The sequence below is a fragment of the Pollachius pollachius genome, assembly GCF_949987615.1.
Source record: "Pollachius pollachius genome assembly, chromosome: 9".
Lineage (NCBI taxonomy): Eukaryota > Metazoa > Chordata > Actinopteri > Gadiformes > Gadidae > Pollachius > Pollachius pollachius.
Window position 1 is genome coordinate 4969509 of NC_136942.1, and position 20299 is coordinate 4989807.

Below are 20299 nucleotides of genomic sequence, written 5' to 3' on the forward strand. Positions count from 1 at the left end.
ATGACATCACATGTTGTGAATGACGTCATGGATGGTGATTGGTGAGCAAAGCCATGTATGGCGCATGTTGTCATGCACGGAGCCTGGTGTAAGGTGATTGACATCACGTATTGTGAATAATGTCATGTATAGTGCATGACGTCATGTATTGGGGCCGAACTCAGGTGAATGACATCGAGCATTGTGAATGATGTCATGTATTGTGCATGACGTCATGTATTGGGCCTGGTGTAAGCAGATGACAACACGTGTTGTGAATGATGTCATGTATTGTTTATATGGTGAATTACATCCTTTTATGGTGAATGACTTCATGTGCGTTGAAGGACTTCATGTACAGAGATGCATGGCGAATGACCTGATGTATGATTACTAGTACAAGAACCAGAAACCGGTCTTGGAAAATGCAGTAGTACCACTACCATTATTTAGGTGATAGTATGACGTACCGGAATTTGTGTGTGTTGGATGTGAGCCAAGGACAATAACTTGTACAGGATATAACTTTGCTCATGTACTGTATATTTAATGCAAGATGCCATTCCAATAAACAGAGCTTTGTTTTTTATAGCTGTCCCCGCTCACAGCTCTTGGGAACAGAGGAGCACTCGCATCAGATATGACCGGTGGCTATAGTTACTGATTATATCTTCTTTTTATGGCTTACCCAAGTAATGTGCACAAATAGTAGGGTTCATTACGATCCCTTCCGGAAAGTTCTTAAGTACAAAGACAACATCTGCACGTCAGCCCCATTTAAAGGGGAGATGCTCTTTAATCTCAAAGGGTAAAACAACACAATCTTAAAAATAAATAAATATTTTTTTCAATTCAGTGTTCGAATGCTTACTTTATTTATAATCTTTTATGAAGAAAAAAAAGGTTAGAAGGTTAGGTTACATTTCAAAGGTTACATTTATTAAAAGGGCCTAGCCAAACATGGGATTATCCAATTATCCTTTGTTAGTTTTGTTATCCATTATTAAAACATTATTTGAATTGGCTTATTTGGTAGCACTTCACCCCCTTACCAGCCATCCGTTGTGAGAATAATAAAATATCGAACCATTCTATTAAAATATTTTTTCTGAAAACTGATGAGGCTATTTGGGCCCATCATATGTACTTGTATCTTCCCCTTTAAAGGTAGACTTCACTGTTAATTCACAATTCATTGATGGCAAGAGTGTATTGTATCATCCCCTCTACAACACAACACGATGGAACCAAGAAGAGTTTACAAAGACGCTGCTTACATTTCAAATATTCTTCTGATACAGCACGGCATTGAGTCATACTAATCTAAACCCCGGATGAACTTGGGTCCTCCCCAGAACATTCAGAGCTTCTTGAAATAGTCATGCGGTTGCATCATTGCAAATGCATAGGCCTGGGTAAGACTGGAACGACCCTCTGGGGCTCGGACAGTCTGGCTCTGCATCCCAAAATAACCACAACACATTGCCTCAGACAAGTCTTGCTGCCGTCAGCCCTTGTTTACCTTCCTGCACCTGAGCTGCTGGCTCCCCCATCGAGATCAGATCAGATCCAGTATGTTCCCAACCGTCCGAGGGGTCGGGGGTACGTGAGAGGATTGGATAAGCAGGGTAGGGATGGAGCCACTTGACATGAGTACGTACTGAAAGGGGGCGTCTTTACAGTCTCACTAAGAAATACAGCACTATTATTTTCCGCAGTCGTTGTATTATACGGCTGACATGTTGTTTTCTAGGATGTATTTAATAGCCCCCTGCCCTGCCCCCCACATAAATTAAGGTCTGAACCGAACCATTGATTTGATGAACAGTTACCTCTACTCGAGAAAATAAGCGTCCTTTTTAAGTTGCAATAAGAAAATTCATCACTAGATAATGTAGTCGCAGCAGGAATAACTGTGAGAGCTATATTCATCCTGAATGACTATAATCTATCATAATTCATCTCTAGTCTCCAGTCATCTGCTGTGGCTTTGCAGATATTATAAGTTAGACGTTAACAAAGTTCCGGTGTGGATGCTCCTATGCTTCCAAGTCATATTGTGGTCCCCATTTTGCTGGCTGGGCTGCGCTCTACCTCACCCAACTTCTCTTTCTAAGAATTGAATCCAAATTAGTTTCAAACTTCTACAAAAGAGGTACAAGTGAAGCAGTACAACAAACCTTGAACCTCTGTGATCTCTGAAGTTAGGGATACTAAATATTTAAACGTTTTTCGTTTTATGAGGGTTTGCGGTCCTCTAAGGTTTAGGCGTGTTATTCTCCACGGTCTCTTTTTCATTCACCAGTCGGCTTAAGTCACCGGGATAAATGCAAAAGAATAAGGTTCATAAATTGGGGATGAAGAGGTACGAGGAGGAGCTGGGCTTGTTTGTCCTCTCTCTAATGGCTCCTCCTGACACTGCACATTTCCAGAAGTTTCCACCGTTGTGGAGGCCGAACTGGGTCATCGTGACTCACTTTTCTCCCTCCAAATTGAGTCCTTGAGAGGGCAGTTTTTGATTTGGACAATGGAGAAGGAGAGAAGGAGTGAAAAACAGTCAGGGAGACTGACGACGGTTCACTTTAGAAATATGGTCAGACTTTGAGACTCTTGAAGTGTGACTAAAAAGAATATGTATTGAATGCCCTAGAAGGGTATTTAACTCTATTGAACTGAACAGTAGTGAGTGCAGTAGGACTTTGGAGAGGGCCTGTGAATGTGTTATCATTTACTGTTTAGTAATTGAGCTGATACTCCTACCCAACGTGACTTGCATTGAGTCATTGTTAAGTAGCAGTTAGTTGTTGTGATCTTGCTGAAGGAGGCCTACAGGTTAGGCTTTGGAAACTTGGGGATTGAACCCAGTACCTTTTTTTTGATTGGGAGTCGAACTCCCTCGCCACCATTCAGAGGGCTGTTTTTCCCTCTGAATCAGCCAATTCACCGCGATCACCCACGTCACAGAAACTACAGCACAGCAACAGCAGAGGTATTTGTAAAGCGATCCTGCTCTCTGGGAGCCCATTGTGAGGTGGCATTTAAGGAGCGCTGTGACATTATGCCACGACACAAATGGTGAAAATGCCTGTCAGTGTTCGCACGCCACACGACTTGTAAACACAATGAGGCGGCTGGCCTTGTCTGGCGTGGCCCAAAGGTTTTCCCACAAGTCATAATGTTCAGTGCCCTCAATTTAAATCTACGTCCATCTGGGGGAGCTTACCCTACCTCGAGTTACCCCCACCCGACCAGGGTAATGTAGTTCAATCCTACTGTCACTCAGCCCTGCGGTGTGTCCCCTCTTCTGTCAGTAGCAACCTACCTTGGCAGTGCACCTGTTGCTCGCAACTTGATCTGGAAGCACCAAAAGACAAAACGCGTATGCAAACACAACGTCTTCTCCAGGCAAATCCCATTGGAAATCCCACCCAAGCCAGAAGACCACAACAGTACTGGTTATATTTGGGATATATTCAGGATGGCGGAGCAGTGAGAGCAGCAAGCTAGCCATCCGTAGTGGGAGAGACTAAATCCTTCGCGCACACGCGCACACACACACACACACACACACACACACACACACACACACACACACACACACACACACACACACACACACACACACACACACAGCTTTGAGAACCACTGATGTCATTATCGCTGCAGACAAGGAACTTAATATATGCTAATAATATCAAAACATATACCATTTGGGGGAGAGACTTCCACCGTATCTCTCGTGAAGCATCTGACAACACCGTGAGTGCGTAGAATCACAACGCCCCCCCCCCCCCCCCCCCCCCCCCCCGGGGGAACTCGTAACCCAAAGAGCATCTGGAGGATTTGGTGAACAACATCCCTGTCTGCACGTTCTATATTTAACCCCGACTTTACGGCCGTGGTACCGATTACATCATGCCTCTGGCTCGGCCATTAAACGCCATCCCAGTGGCCTCTCACCAGTTAACGGGCTTCCCTCGTCGGAGAGGTGGGGGTGGTGGTTGACCTCCAGCAATGGCCCTGAGCAGCTCCTTAACAAGTTAACCATCCACCCACCCATGGTTTATTTGGTTGAGGATGGCCTTAACGTTTTTTTCTTGTGGAAACCGACTCTTGTGTTTTTTCCGCTCACCAAGTCGGGAGTCGCTGGGAGCCGGGGCGGATGGACGGAGCTGTAATTAGCAGCGACCGTAATCACACTGGGAGCTAACCCTGGCGGCGGTGGAGGAAGACCACGGGTGGCTGCCCTCACCGCGACAATCTGTGGGGTTTCCCCCTTTTTGTCGCCGGAGCCGTCTGGTGGTAGCGTTACGCTAGACCTCCCCTGGAGCTCCAGAGCGCAGACGGAAGGCTCGGGTCTCGGGGGTCCAAGGGTGAAGAGGAGATCGCAAGATGGCCTTCCAGATGGAACGCCCAACAATGCAGAAAGAAGAGATTAAGAAGTGGGAGGGGGGATGGCATGCTAGAGAAGTTGAACAGGGACAGAGATGGAGACATGTTTTTGGCCATTTGAGATGTCAGAAGCTCTTGGGGTTTGTTTTATTGTCGTGGTGCCGAATCCGGTTTATATATAGTGAGTGATGCCATGCACATGTGATTCAAACTGCTGGTTTCGGATCAGTGCACGCCTTTCTTTTTCTGCCCTGGCTCCAGCAGGAATGGTGATGTCATACTCTAACAACATGATGTTTGCTTAAAATAGTTTGCCTTTGTTTTCTATTACGTATTTCTTCAAACATGGTTTGCTCAACCCGGGCAATAACCTGCATTCCTTATGTGTGACAAGCGTAGCCCTGGCGTCAATTCAATGAATTGGCCTTTTTGTTTATTGGGTTTGTTCATTCATCTGTCGGTTAATTACATTTTTGTAAATGTGTCAATTGGAGCCATTTAAATTGTGTGAGCTTTCCTGTGTTCTTAGTTGTCTCTGTCCTTGACATACTAACTGTTTAAACACAGTATCAAATGAGAAGTATCAAATTGTAGCATGTAATGTACTGTGTCCAAGCAACATGGGCATGTTCCCCACAATAGCTAGGATTAGGGATACATGATTCTATGTATCAATATAAGCTTGTTTTCTTCACATCATGGCCAATTAAGCCCCCACCTCCCCCACAATGGATTTTCCTAACGGTTGATCACATGCACAAAACGCATGTAAATAGCCATGTTAATTTATTCCCGTAGATCCTTTGAGAACATCGGTCTGAGCAGTTATCTAACCACTGTTGCTCCTCCTTGCTGTGTAATGTCTTCTCTGGTTCCAGGCTAATCATATGGAGGGAAAAGCCTTTGATATGCGTTCTGCCGAGCTTGGCATGTTTCTCTCCGTCAGGGAACGCATCTTTTTGGGCTGCATCTGAAGATCAAAGCGGCTAATAATAATAATGCATATGCATCCTAATGAGGGCTTATAGTGTTATGTTTTTTCATCAGGCCCCACCAAATGCTCACGTTACACAAGTAGGCTACAGATCCTCTGTGATGTACCACTCATGTCTGTAGCCTTTCCCCAAAGTAATACAAATATGAATGGTCATCATCACTGCATTGCATTTCGCATAATTGACTGAGCCAAACCAGTCCAATTTTACATTTACATTTTAGGGTGTTTAGCAGACACCTTTATCCAAAGCGACTTACAACAGTTCATACACATTCACACACTGATGGCAGAGTCATCCATGAAAGGCCAGCTCATCTGGAGCAGTAAGGAAAACCTTGACACTCAGTTAGGATGAGCCGGGGATCGAACTAGCAAACTTCCAGTTACAAGTCAACCCATACTACCTCCTGAGATAGGCCGACCCTCTAGCAGATGTGGAGAAAAGCAACCATAGAACGTTGGATGATTCATGATGAAATCATTTAGCTAAACGCTTTCATCAAACGCACCTTGCATTGGCTGTGTGGAATGGATACAACGGATTATGAGCAGAAAGGGGTTGGGGCTATTTGGTCCTGAAAGATACCTCCGGTCACACTGCAGACCACCACACACCCAAGCCACTACACTCGAGCACTGCTGAGACCTGGATGAATGGCCGGACGTTGGTTGGCTGCTTCAGTTGTACCTCAGTCGGTTCAGACACATTCCCCCCGGCCCCTGCTCACAGGCCGAATTAATTACTTTAATCTTCAGTGAAGTTGTGTCTCTCTCTTGATTACTTCCTCTCGTACTCTTTCCCTTGTTCCTCTGTATAAAGAACACATAGTTTGGCCCTCCATGGTCCTATTGAAATGTACAAAAGACATACAACCTGTCTGCATTCTCAACCGCATTCACTCACTCACTCACTCACTCACGCCGACTGGCTCACTCTCTCGACCTCCATCACTTCCCCTAACCCAGGACCCTCAACACACACGCAGAAATGGTTGCACGCTTGCCGGAACACGGACCAAGCAGTTTTCCATGCTTCACTATCACCTTCCAACTGCACAGCAGCCAAATAAATATTAGAGTTGGAGTCCGTATTACGAGACCTGGAGCAGCCAACTCTATCAAGAACAATGTGTAAACAGACACACTACTCGAATGCAGCCTCTTTGGACAACACTAGCTGTGGCCACAACAAATCCTTATATAGCTTGTTTCATCCCGGTCAGACACTGCCGAGAGTGAACACATGAATATGCAGAGAGTGAGGCAAGGCATGTGCGGATGAATTTGTGGTTTTTGAAAGGAGTGTTTGTATTTAGGAATGAGGCATGTTGACACTGTGTCACGGTTTTGTTTTTCGTTATCTGTGACACGACGGTAATATTAATGTGTTGTGTTTTGTTTTTGGTGATCTATGACCTGAAGGTAATATTACCATGTCAGGTTTTGATTTTGGTGATCTGAAGCAGTAGATTTAATGCGTTGTGGTTTGTTTTGGGTGATCTGTATTATGAAGGTAACATTCATTTGTTGTGATAAACATCTTAGAGACAAATTTTGTTCTGAACTGGTCAAAATTATTACATCATAATTCCATGGACCAAGAATAATGATTATCAGCGTAATTACTTTTGATAACGAGATCTTGTATGCGGTCCGACTTAGAAATTAAGAATAATTGACTTATTACTGTTTACTATTCACTGTGTTTTTTCTAATAGCTAATGGAATTCTTTGGAGCTAGTTTCAAAAGAGTGAAGGTTTTAATGAATCTTTGTTTCTCTCGTCCACAGAGGAAACGCATTCTCCAGAAGCTTGGTGATTCTATCCGATCCCTGGCTCTGTTCTATCCGAACCCCCTGGCTCTGTTGAAGATATAAGAGACTTCCATTTAACCGGTAAGTCAAGCCTCTTCCCCTACCGGCCTAGTGTTGGACATTTCTGATTCAATGAACTCACTGTTTTAAATAACCGATAACAAAATCTTTGCTTCAGAATTTGTTCCCAAATGTATTCCGCCCCATAGTCTAGTTTAGGCTTGTTAATTTTGGACGTTAATACTAGAATGTGCTATTCAGAAGGGGGTACGTGGTGTTCTGCTCAGGATTAGCCGCTGCGAGGCTATATTGTGTCCAGTGAATGAAGCCCAGAGCTGTTGGGACCACTGGAGGTTCCTGGCCCATGTACAAGCTTCTTCCTTTGTTCCCCCTCCTTCCCGCCTGCCTTGGCTATAAATCTCTCTCTGTCTTTTATTTACAAGTTTGCCAAAACAAACACAAAGAGACAGGATGGATTTCTAGCTCTGTGTGTGTGTGTGTGTGTGTGTGTGTGTGTGTGTGTGTGTGTGTGTGTGAACAAACATGTGGATACGGATAGACTCTCTAGCAAGAGTCATTGTTAGATTGGCCACCCAATGTTTTCCCGAGATGTCTTTGGATTCTAGATATAAGTGTTCCACAAAAAGTCTGAATAACATTCCTTCATGCAAAATGTGTCCATTTACATTTGGGATATGTGAGCGTGTTTCAATGCAATCCTTTACATTTTCTTGGGAAAGCTACATCATTATTATATATCTTATATCAACGTCTAGTGAACTTGAACTTTTAAACTATTTATACTAATAATACTATCATTTTGTAGTCAACCATTACCTAGCCATCAATTGTAGCCTGTTAAGTCATGAAGATATGTATTAGGATTATTACCAGGACCCAGATGTCATGACTTGAATTACATCTAATAGCCCAAGATGACGATGATGATGATGATGATGATGATGATGATGATGATGATGATGATGAAAGAGAGAGAGGGAGGGGTGTTTGAGGTCGTAGTTCTGTTAGCAGGACGTGGGAACTGTACTTGCCTTGGAAACCACGTGGATGAAAAACAAACAGTGACATGCTGGTAAACAGAGCGAAAACATCTGAGGTGTGAATCGAGCAATGTAGGGAAGGAATGAGGAAAACACGGCGGTCAGGAACATGTTCAGGCATGTTGAGGTTTATGTATGGATAGAGGATTTATTTTTCCTGAAAGTGAGAGCACATTGTATCGTGTGGGGCAATTTATTGCTTGCTTGAGATTTAATACCTTTTTTGTTGGCATTTTCACTTTAGGCTACTTTTGAAAGTTTGTTGCTGCATGTCAGACATATTAAAGGTATTTATCTGTTTATTTTAAACATTGTTTGCAAAAGCATGAAAGTCCTTCCGTTGTGTGTTCCAATTTGCTTTGTCTACAAATGACAGCACAATTTCAATTTGCTTTTGTTTTGTGTAACCTGGTTTGGTGTTAATGAATGCTATTATGCCGATCTGCTACATTGTGTTGCAGTTCTCAGCAGTACACAGAGTGACTTTTTTTGCGTCATTTGAAAATGGCTTGTATGATACTCTTAGCTGTGTGCTGTCTCCTTCTCTCCGTTTCTGTTATACTCTTGCCTTTGTGATGATCTGTTGTTTTTGCTCCGGCTTGTGTAAACGCTCTGCATATTTCTCCAAGATGGATGTATTTGCTTCCACGCCCAGGAATGGATTCCTTTTCTTTTACTGTTGTGATAACCAGGCACAAATTTGTGTTTGTTTATTTGATCAAAGATATGTTCTCCTCCTTTTTTGGTAGCTTTTCTCTGCGACAAACTAATTCTTTCTCGGAACCAAAGACATAAGTCAGTTGCCTTTCAGAAAATATACCTATATACCTCAGTAAAGACTTAACGTTTAAAATGTTCATTATGTGCTAATATGATAGGGTTAGGGTTAGTTAGCCCCTGCTAATTAGCCCCTGCTAATTGGCTGTCAGTGTCCTCAGTGCATGACCTTGGTGAACGCCATTAGCCTTCTTTCCTTTCCCTCCAAAGTAATTCCGACCCCACCAGTAATCACTAACTCACTTGCTATCTTGCTGCAATGGTAAACAATATTAAGTGTTCCCCTTGGGGCCTTCATCATTAAGGGCAGGATCGATAAAGCCATGCAAAGTACTCGGCTAACAGGAAATGTAGCACTCGAACGGGACAAGATGGACCACTGGGTAGTGGTGCGTCCTTGAAGCAAGACCCATCAGTGGAAATGCAAGGTCATGGAGGATCAATGAAAGTCTGGAGAACGAACCTGGCCCTCTGAACACTCTCTCCCCCCCCCACCCCTATTCCCGCTCTCCCCCCCCCCCCCCCCCCCCCCCCCCCCCCCCCCCCCCCCCAGCCCCGCCCCTTGAACAGCTCTGGTGTGGTTGGGGCTGGAAACCGGCAGCTGTTGCGTTTCCCATGAAAGCACCTCAGAGAGCAAAACCGCATTACACAGAGGAAGTCACAGAGGTCTGTAAAAATCAATACCAAATCATCTCTCTGTTTTGGCTGGTGCAGCCATTTCTGATGGAGGACTAGGGAAAGCTCATATGTAGGCACCCTATTAGAAGCATTGTTTGGCTATTAAATCACCTAAAAGAAGGATGTTTGAGTTATATGTTTTAAGCACCCCCCCCCCCCCCTTGACTAAGCATTGGGTTTGGCTTGAAAACTACATTTTTGTTTTGTATGCTCTGGGCTGCCACAGCACAACAGATGTTGACGTTTCAGCTCAAGTTTCCCACGTCCATCGTATACCCTCACCACTGGCCCTCGGTAGAACCCAGGTCAGAAGGTAACACGACGGCCCTTTGACGTTCCCCAATGTCTCGTTCCAATAGGGGGCTCAGCGGTGATGGACTCGGGGGTACTCAGGACAGGTGACATTGGGGAGCCAGTCGTTCCCCTGGCTCTCTCTCAAAGTCCACCAGACTGTGGCCTTGTCCCCTGTGGACCCCCTGCTTGAGTTATCCCAGGCCTGTTTCAACTTAGCCATGGCAGGAATGTGCCAAAGCATGAGAAGGGGTCATAAGTCCTTATAGCCTGCAATGACTCACCCATACTGCTCCTTTCCCCACCCCCAGATCTCGGTCAAGGCTGCCTTAAAACGCACATGCTTTCCCATGCATGCAACCTCCACATCCCCCACACCCCTACCAGCTCAGCTCTGCACAAGGCTATGTTTGGCCAGGGCAGTGCTGAAGAAGAAGGAATATTGTTTTATCCTTTTTAACATTTTGAGTGCAATCTCAGTTATGAGGATCCGTTTTGTCTTCTTGGGTTTCTTTTAAATCAATAAACTTTGTCGAGGCTTCTGTCTCCCTATTGCCGGAAATAACCAAGACAACAGCTCTTCCTTCTATATTGTTGTGCCCCCTCATCAACTCAGCATGATGAGATTATAAGGTCAAAGTCATGGTAAGAGTAAATACCTCCCGTGTGCCTTTTACAATGAGATCTCCTATGAATTGCAGAAGAAAATGCTTACACTCGATTATGCAAACCAATGCATCGCAGTTCACTTTGAATGGAGTTTAAATTCCTGTGGTTTCATGTAAAGAATGTTCTTGATCCGTTGTACCCGGCATAATGTTGTAATCTGAGACCCTCGACTTGGTCTTCCGCCAAGCAGCGCTTTTATCCAGCCACCTATTTCATCAATGTTAATTCAACCTCATCACGGACGCTTTGAAACAGGCTGTGCTTCAGAGCTGTTTCAGCCACGGCCACTTAAGCTGGATCATGCTTTTGTAGATGGCATGGCGAAAATCTGCAGGCCATCTTCAAAAGCAAAAGTCGATATTTGGAATTGCAATCTGAGATCCGGTCCAGCTGTTCTGCTGTTGACAGTTGGCCCCTCTGGCTCAGCTTTTGAATGACCGCAAGCTCTTGATCACTGTCATCAATGTATGAATGCCGTTGTTCTATCCCGTTCGTACCGTTATTTCACTACTGGGGAAATGAGTAAAGGATCTTAGTACTTTGTATGGAAATGAATACATACATAACGTGACCATTTAAACATTGGGTAAAACAATGGAGATGCATGACGATTCTGTGTGAACTGTGAGTCGTTGTTTTATTAGAGCAAATCTTCATTTGCATACCTGGTCTATACAGTCCCTTAGGATACATTTTCCTTTTTGTTTCCAACAATCTACATCCTACCAAACCTTTTGCATCTTTCATTTTCCTGCAAAGTACAGTATGTCTGCCAAGAAATGTATTAAAGAACTAAGGTCAGGTTGAGGTCTGATTTTGTTAGATTATTATAGTTATATCTTTGTATATATATATATATATATATATATATATATATATATGGACAGAACAGTTATCGCTTACAGAGTGTGTATGGTAGGGTTTATACTCATTTGTTGACCTTTATAGGATTGCTTTATGAATTGGCGTTGACTGCTGTTCAAACAATGTGTTTGCATACAGATGCAGTGAACCACCCACTCAATGCTGATGACTAACATGAAAGCAAGATCACCGTGGCAGATAACAGTTGGCTTACCAGGCATTTATTATCATATCAATGATAAAGACCTTTGATGGTGCATTAAAACTGTGCCCATAAAGTCATTAAAACCTAATCCATGTCACTCCAATCTCGTTTGCAGTCCCATTTCCAATGAAGTCTATAGGACTTTGCCAGAACAATATATGAGTTTTGCCAAACTATTTTGCAAAGGCCACATCTTCCTCTGCTGTCATCAATTTCAATATCTTCATGGAGTTTATGATGCCATTAGCACATACTCAAACAACATCCAATGTTTGAGACCAAATAATTCACTTTTTATTTGCTATAAGCACTTTTTTGCTATAATGTAATACAATAAAATCTAGAGATGTCAAATGCCTTTTTTTATTTTTCTAACCGTACATCCTTTCAAGTTTTCAGCCTTTAGAAGTGTAAAGTGAAGTTATGCTACATTTTCTATATAATGGAATGGCTATTCCTCCAATAATCGCTTACACAATTGCAAGGTTTACTTTCTCTTGCTCTTGCATTTGCGTATACGTTCTTATCCTATCCCATCCATCTGGTTCCTCATAAAATATCAGCATCAAATGCATGAAGGTTAACATTGGGGCTGATCTAATAACCTTGGGCCTACATTCAGCAAGAAAACGGAAAGCCAGCTTGTCAGTAAAGGAGTATCCAACCATCTATTATTGATGAGAATGAAAGCGGACGCTTCCCACTAATGGCTAATCTCTCATTTGTGGGATATGAAGCGTGTATGATATAGAAGAAACCCCTGCCTACACTCCGCCCAACCCCCCCCATCCCTGGGTTTGAATCGATCACAAGAGCTCCATCCTGGCCATTTGGCCCATTTCCACTCTGTATAATGTTAATGCAATCTGGCAACCGCCATCTCAGGGGTAAACCGGTATGTGGACGTTGGTCTGGAACAGTGGAACAATCGGCAAGGGATGATAAACAAAGCCCAAACTATTTGTTTAATGACCTTTGTCGTCTTTAGAGCCCAACCAATGCTGTCCTCTCATCAATGATGTGTGTGGAGGATTATCTTTACATCTTTTCTTATCGTTCTATTACATATTGAACTTTAGCGAAATACATGCAATAGGACAAATATGTTTTGCATTTGAATAAATCTCAAGATGACATTATAATGGAATAATATTACAATTGATAGATTGTTAGATCCCCATGAGCATTGAACAAAGTAAAACCATATTTGAACGAGAAGTTCTGCCAAGGCCGTAACATTTTATGACTGCCCTGCCTGCAATTAATTAGCCTTTGTTTGCTTTGGACTTTGCTTTATGAAGAATTTAACCTCAGCCATTAGAGGAGTGTGATGTGAAATCTCGAAGTGCATCAATCTGCTTGTGTTTATTCCTTGTGTTTCCTTTTTAAATAAGTTTATTTTTATGGCACATGATTGGTATACATCACAATTACTGTCTCGGAGAGCCTTACAGGTCCATGCTGTAGCAGGCTTTGACCCAAAGCACAATGGAAAAAGGGATGCCCATATGTGGACTTCCACTTCTAGGATGGCTCAAAATGTTCAAAATGTTGAATTAGATAATAATGGATGAATACAATTAGTTAAATTAAAGTATCACAAATGAATACCTCAGATGACCCTTTACTCTGATGCCAAAATTTATTTTGGTCCTTGGCAAAATAGTGAAATCCCCTCATAGCACAGCAGATGTTTTTCTTCTGGACTATTACTTTATCTCCATGAATCATTTAGGCCAGCAACATCCCGTGATTATTCAATGCCAGCTATAACGTTTTTTTTCCCTCTAACTTATAAAAAGTGATCTACCAAAAGTGTTGCAGTTCCCCTTCAAAGTCCTCATCTAGGCTAATGGCTTTCATTCAAGTAGATGGATTGTGTTTCCTCTCAGGCCAGAGGAGCAATGAACCCCATGAAGACTTAAGATCTGTCATCGGATGTCAAACTGCCAAAATCAAATTTGCTTTTTTTTTTAGAAGACTGGCAACTAAGATGGAAAAACATGGAAACAAAAGGGAGAAAACTGGCACAGAGGTTTATATTGTCTAGAAATGGTATTATAATTTCTCTGTCCTGCCTCGGGTGAATTGGAGCCAATGTTACAAGAAGTTAACTTCAATTGTTGAACACGTAAAAACCCCTAAACTCCAAGTTTAGTCTAATGTAATATTATCCCATTGTCTGGGTGTTGGGACTTAAGTTGACTATTAATTAAGCAGATGCTCTGATCCAATACATCGTAGTTATGGAGCAGGGAGGGGTTTGAGCGTGTTTCCCAAGGACGCCTACATGTCGTCCTTGGGCATTGAGGTTCAAACCCGGAAACATGGCTTAAGATATTCTACAGAGGCCTACCGATAAGGGCAAGCATTGATATTGTCCGCAGCTGTGCCCCTTTTTGTCTCGTCCTCTGCCACCTGCACTCTGACGCATGGGTTATGGCTTATTGACCGGCATGGAGAGCGAGCCCCCCCCCCCCGGCCCACCCTCTGTAGACACAGCTTGCCGAGGTGTGCGTGCCTGCAGAAGATCGAATGGGAGCAGCTGGTGGATCCATGCTAATGGAGAGAATATGAGACTTGGTGGGGGCTTGGGGCAAGTAATTATTGTCCAAGGTGTGTGTGTGTGTGTGTGTGTGTGCGTGTGTGTGTGTGTTGGTCTGACACACACACTGACTGACTGACAGACACACACACACTGCCTCACTGACACACACACACACACACTGCCTCACTGACACACACACACTGCCTCACTGACACACACACACTGACTGAATGACACACAGACTGACTGACTGACTGAGTCTATATGAAATACAGGTATGTTGATCGCCAAAACAAGTGCAGAGCGCGTCGGGGGCCGTACTGGGGAGCCTACAGTGTTCATAGTGGATTCCAGCCTGCAGTGGGAGGGATGGCCGTGGAGTGTGGCGTCCGCCGAGTGTTGTGGTGTCCGGCGGCTGCACGTCTCCGTCAGACTCAGCTGCCGAGCGTGGTATGCCGAGCACGGCGCCCGTGCCCGGGCTCTGCCACGGCCCGCAAGCGCCTCCCCCCCCCCCCCCGGAGCCTGGCTGTTTGCAGCTTAGCCTCGCAGGCCATTCCTCCTGCACGACTAGCCGGTCGCATGGCTAGGTGGTGCTGGGGGGCTGATGTGCCGTTCCACTCCCTCTCAAAGGTCTGCACAGGTGCATTTTTTTGTCTTTTTTTTTTTAGTCACTGTAAGTGATTCACGGAACGCTTTGTAATCATCTTCCATTTTGGATGTCTTGCATTGCAATGCATCCAAATGCTCTTACACAAACCCTGTATCGGTGGCAGTGGCAGGCCTGTATTAATGCCTGCATAATCATTTCATTGAATCATTTGAATCATAACATTTTGATTTGGTAGCCCTGGTGATCCCAACTTAGTAAGGAGCGCCAGCAAAATGCTGGCACCTGCAAAAATGTTCCTAATTATCCTTCTAGGTCAATACATATTTAACTTCGAGAACATATGCGACCAAACGGTTGCAATTCTCGGTCTACCTACCTACCTGTCTCCCTACCTACCTGTCTACTTACCTACCTGTCTACCTACCTGCCTGGCTACCTACACTTACTCTGCTTGTGCAATCATTGCACATGTCTACTTTTCCACAAGGCTGGTTTTATTGCTTAAAAAAATCGAGCTTACCCTGCCTGGTTTCTGAAACTGACCTACCCTAGCTTTAATTTGTGCTCTATTTAGCCGTTTCGATTGTGTTGTTGACAAGTCGACCCCAAAACAATTCTCGACGAAACTCGGTCGTTGTGTACTCTGTTGTGTGTTCCTTTTCAGTTTTTCGTTTTGCTTCCATGTGTTTTATAGGTTAATAATTATCTAGTGTTGGTTTGATTGCCATCATGCTAACTATGTGATGTTGCGACGTGGAGAGTTGAACTGAACAAACCACTTCCCCTTTTAATATTCCCCAGGTGCTGCCAAAGCCTAATACTCAATTTACGGGAAGGAGTACGGGCTCGTGTCGTTGATCGGTGAGTTGCAAATCCTCTTCCAATGATGTTTCGAGTTGAGTTGTTGAAACTAATGAAGGGGAAACTCAACCCAATGGAGCGAAACAAACAACCCCACCCCCCCCAAAAAAACACAGGATTGATTTCTAATAGGATTGTCTTAGCACTTGGAAGACCGAAAAGAAACTCATTAAAACACCTGGCAGCCTCTTGCCTTACCAAGCGCCTCCACCCACCAAATCATTGTTTGGGCTCTGAATCTTAATCCTCCATAATCATTGTCACACTAAGGTGCCGGCGACTCTGCGTTGTAACCCGACTCCCCATGGATATTATGAATTTCAGTAAGCTAACTTGGGACCTGACATCCTATTAATAGAATCCGTGCAGCGTGAGGGTGTCAAACTCTACGGCGAAGGCTTTTTCGTTCACCTTTTCTAATGACTTAATTTGTACACATGTGAGGGAGAGAGCTCTGTGGCACTCTGAAGTCTGCCTGGCGATAGGGGCGCCGTTGTCATGTTTGCGGTGCTGATCATTAATGGTGTAGATGTGTACTGCTAGGAAGAACAAATGCCCTTTGTTGTCTGTGCTGAAAGCATGAACACAGTGTTATTCACAGCCTGTCCAAGGCTCTCAATGTAATGTTTGGAAATCAGTGTGTAGACTATGTGACATTGTTTAAATGTCAGAGATGGGCAGTTTGTAGACTTTACACCATAAAGATCTACAATCATCTCTACCGATAAATTCAAGATAGCGCAGAGTATAGACCTTTTTGTGTGGCAGTGCGGGTGGTCGTGACTTTCGGTTCCTACTACTGGTTTTGGTTGCTTGAGCCCGGATATTTTGGTCTCATGCAAATATGTATTGTTTTAGATAAGCGTGCCAGCTGAATACCTTTTATGTGCCTATCATGGCATCTTCACTCTACTGTGGTTCTTATTTGGTGGGGTGGGGTACTTTGTTAGATAAAGAGCTATAATGGGGAAGTGAAATCCATTGTTTTATATCGTTCTTTATTTGTATATATTAAGATACACAACGATACCCTCTCTTATTTTCATTACATCACGTACATCATGTATGTGATGCATCACATGGGTAAGGTATGAAATAGTCGTCCTGGTGTCACAGTTCAGTTTTCAAAAAGCCTTTGTGTTTTCTGTGGACTCGATGACACTTCAGGAATCTCTCCCAGAACCGGAGGTTACTACGAGCCACCTTGTGGCTCGTCTGGAGTGTGCTATCCGGGGAAATTAAGTCCAAACTGGACAGATCGTGTATCTCGGTCTGGCTGTCTGAGTGTGACAGCTCCATTAGTCTATCCACACCATGACCAATGTGCCCCAGTTTGCCATGAAAAATGGCCAACCCTGCATCTCTGAGGACTTAACATTGAAACCAACTAATCCTAATATCCTGTCAATCAATCAGTCATCTATTTATGTTGCTCTTTTTATGCTAATGACAAAACAAGGTGCTTGAGTGGTAGATTTAAACAAAAACGGACGGAAATGTTTTGATTATCATAATTGGGGACAACACACAACAAAAGTGGATAGGATCTTGATGTTATGACACTGCAAGAAGTAAGAGCAGTTTGGTATATATGTTACCTTCTTTTGTTATATACTTTTTGGGGCCTTTAGGAAGGGTCAGTGATGTCAGACTGGAAAGTGGTTTGAAACAGAAAGGGAATGAGACCCCTGGTTGCAATGTAACCTGAGTCACTACAAGGTATACTGCCCTATGTTGTAAGAGTAGTAGTTTGTTGAACCAAAAGGTTCAGTATGCACTACATCAGTTTTACACTCCCAACTACCTGAGAGTTGAAATTCCCAAAACAAAAGGATGAATATTCAACACGACTGAAACACAATTTCCCCAATGTGTGCCAATGCCTCATCCTATTATCCTCTTACCTGTGTGCCTCTGCTTATTATCTGCTGTTATTATATGGTCATAAAGTCCAAAGACACCTTTTATTACAAGGCACTTAAATGGGTAAAATATATATTTGGTAGCATACGGTCTGAAGCGTTAATCAAATTCCCCTAAGCAGGGTAGGGCATCCTTAATAGCCACCATTCTACTGTTGATTCATAGATTCATAGGGTATCAGCCATTATGTTTAATTTCTAAATACTTTTTCAAACATTCTTTCTGGAGACCAGGGATCTTTTTTTTATAAACAAATTACATCCTATGCTATAATAGTTGTGGTTCATACAGTTGGTTGAACATTAGCGTGGCGTAAGTGAATTTGCATTAAAAGTCCCCAGAGTCTTATGCAAATTATGAAAAACCTGTCCTTTTTTTTTACCGATATTGGCAACAGAACACATTGATCTATTGTACTCTTGTTCACAATTTCATCTCTTTCTCGAGAATGGAAATATGACCTGGCTGGTGGCTCCGTCGGCTCAACGATGCGCTCGGAGTGAATTATCGTAAGCCGTCTTTTAGTATCATTATTTTTGTCCCTGAGTTATGCCAGGGCCATTTCATCACCCTGAGCACTTTATGACTTGAACCGCTATCACGTAACTAATTCCTGTGTATATTTTACTGCAGAGCTCCTTCCTCTGACTCATTAAAGCGTGCCAGAGACAATCTTCGTCCGCGACGCTATAGCCCCTCCTGCTATCGCAGCAGGCTGGGCCGGGCTTTCCATCGCGGTTAGGATTTAATAAGATCCAGTGACCTTGTGTGAAATATTCATCTTGGCTTTATTATTTTCTGCCCTCCAGAAAAGGGGGGGTGGGCGGGGCCGACCACAGCAGCTTGGTTTGCGTGGAGTCGCACGATATCCGTGATTTAATGCGTAGGCACGTCTCTTTGGGGAGATGAATGATTGGCTCCTACTTGAAGAAGTGTTCTTCTTCTTACGTCTAATGTGGACGGCTTGGTGATTATGAGAGAGAGAGAGAGAGAGAGAGAGAGAGAGAGACTAGCTGAATAAAGGAATACAAGTATCTGGCGGCTACAGTGAACAAGACCCTACAAATCACATAGCTGGTAGTACTAGTAATGATTGCCCTTCCAAGTGTGCTCTTGCCCTTGCTTTTATTTCTTGCCCTGGCTATAACTCTTATCTGTTCTGGGTGATCAGCTCTCTCTGCTTGATTAACTGGAGGGATAACTACTGGTATTTATGCAGCCTGCTTCTCACCTGCACACCGTTTGAAATCAGCCATATCTTATCTTCAAAAAACACCAGACAGGCAGGAAAAATAATTGGTCAAAAGCAAAGAAACCCAGCTTCAAAATAAAAATATTCCAGTATTCTCAGCACTTCGATTTTCTGTAATCAGCTGCGTCTGGCTGGGTAGTCTACGCAGAAGGCTACTTGTCAGTGGCACATCACAGAGTAGTCTAATAAGAAAATGATAGAAAATGATCCCAAAGTATCTGTGTGTTTGGAGACTGGGACTTGTTTCTGGCACTTGGAGCATTATGGAAATATTGGAAATCTTCAGAAAGTAATTAAAGGGAATTCCATTCATTAACAGGAGCTAGGCTACTGGATTACCTCATAAGTCAATGAAGTGGCTGTCTGATAGCAAATGCTAACCCAGCAAACTCCCTTGCTGCCCCTTCTGGACACACAATGAAGAATGTTCCCTCTTAAGTTTAAAGGGATTCTTTAAGCATACTTTTAAGTATGCTTAAAGAGTATCCCTTTAAGAATACTTTATGCTTGAAGAGTATCCCTTTAAGCATACTATTTTATTTTTATATTCCTGAATTGTAGTTGCTTCATTGAAAACAGCCGTAACAATGTTGTTGAAAGCCTTTAAAGGGTGATTTGACACTTACAGCATCTCTGGTAAAAACATAACTATGCGCCTTGTGAAAAAATATCACCTGGCATCAATTTAAGCTAGCCACAGTCTGTGTTTGGCACCGCCTGTGAGAAGGGTCTGGTGAGGTTTGGTAACTCTTTAAACAGATGAGGCCCAACATTTAAAGAGAGATGGATAATGGTGCCGTATTTGTTTAGAACTCAGCAGCACTCTACTCTGATGCCTTTTGAACACTGGTTTCATTCCATAGAAGAATGTAGTGGTGCATGACTATCGCTGGCCCAGTGCTGGCCCTATACCATCTTGACATGTGAATAATGGGCAGCAATCCGCGATTGCTTCGAGATCTTGCTTGCGGGCTCGGTCATACTCAAAAGGCCTTAAAGACTGATGCATAAAAGCTTTCTTCTTAATGCTCCCTGTGGTTCCTCCGTCCGGCAAGAGGCTATTTGTGGAATGAGTGATATCTGCCATCCGTCAAGCCTGATTAATGTGGATTGCCTGGCAATGGGTCCGCCCCCCCCCCCCCCCCAACCTTTTACCTTGATTACATAACTGAACCCAATACAGATAGAAAACGGAGGAGGTCTGTGGCTAATACACACTCAGCCACATTTAACAGGATTATGTAAAGAGGAAACATGTGTTTATCTGTCCAACACCACTGTCAAGGACACCGCCATGGGAATTCCGTTTTTTTATTTTTTGGTGGTTGTTTTTTTTCTCTTTCTGTATGGTGGTTTAACCGCAGAAGCGGTAGCGCCA

At 43.4% G+C, this 20299-nt stretch overlaps 1 protein-coding gene across 2 annotated transcripts in view; it reads left to right on the top strand.

Annotated features, from left to right (window-relative positions):
- The window catches only part of peak1 (pseudopodium-enriched atypical kinase 1), a 78187-nt gene that overhangs the window by 4353 nt on the left and 53535 nt on the right, over positions 1–20299 (top strand). The window contains exons 2-3 of one of the 2 annotated variants that reach the window (XM_079743794.1): positions 7159–7263; positions 15687–15746. The gene's annotated coding sequence lies outside the window, so the exon portion shown is untranslated. The remainder of the gene's footprint in view (positions 1–7158; positions 7264–15686; positions 15747–20299) is intronic. The other variant, XM_079743795.1, reaches the window with a different exon arrangement.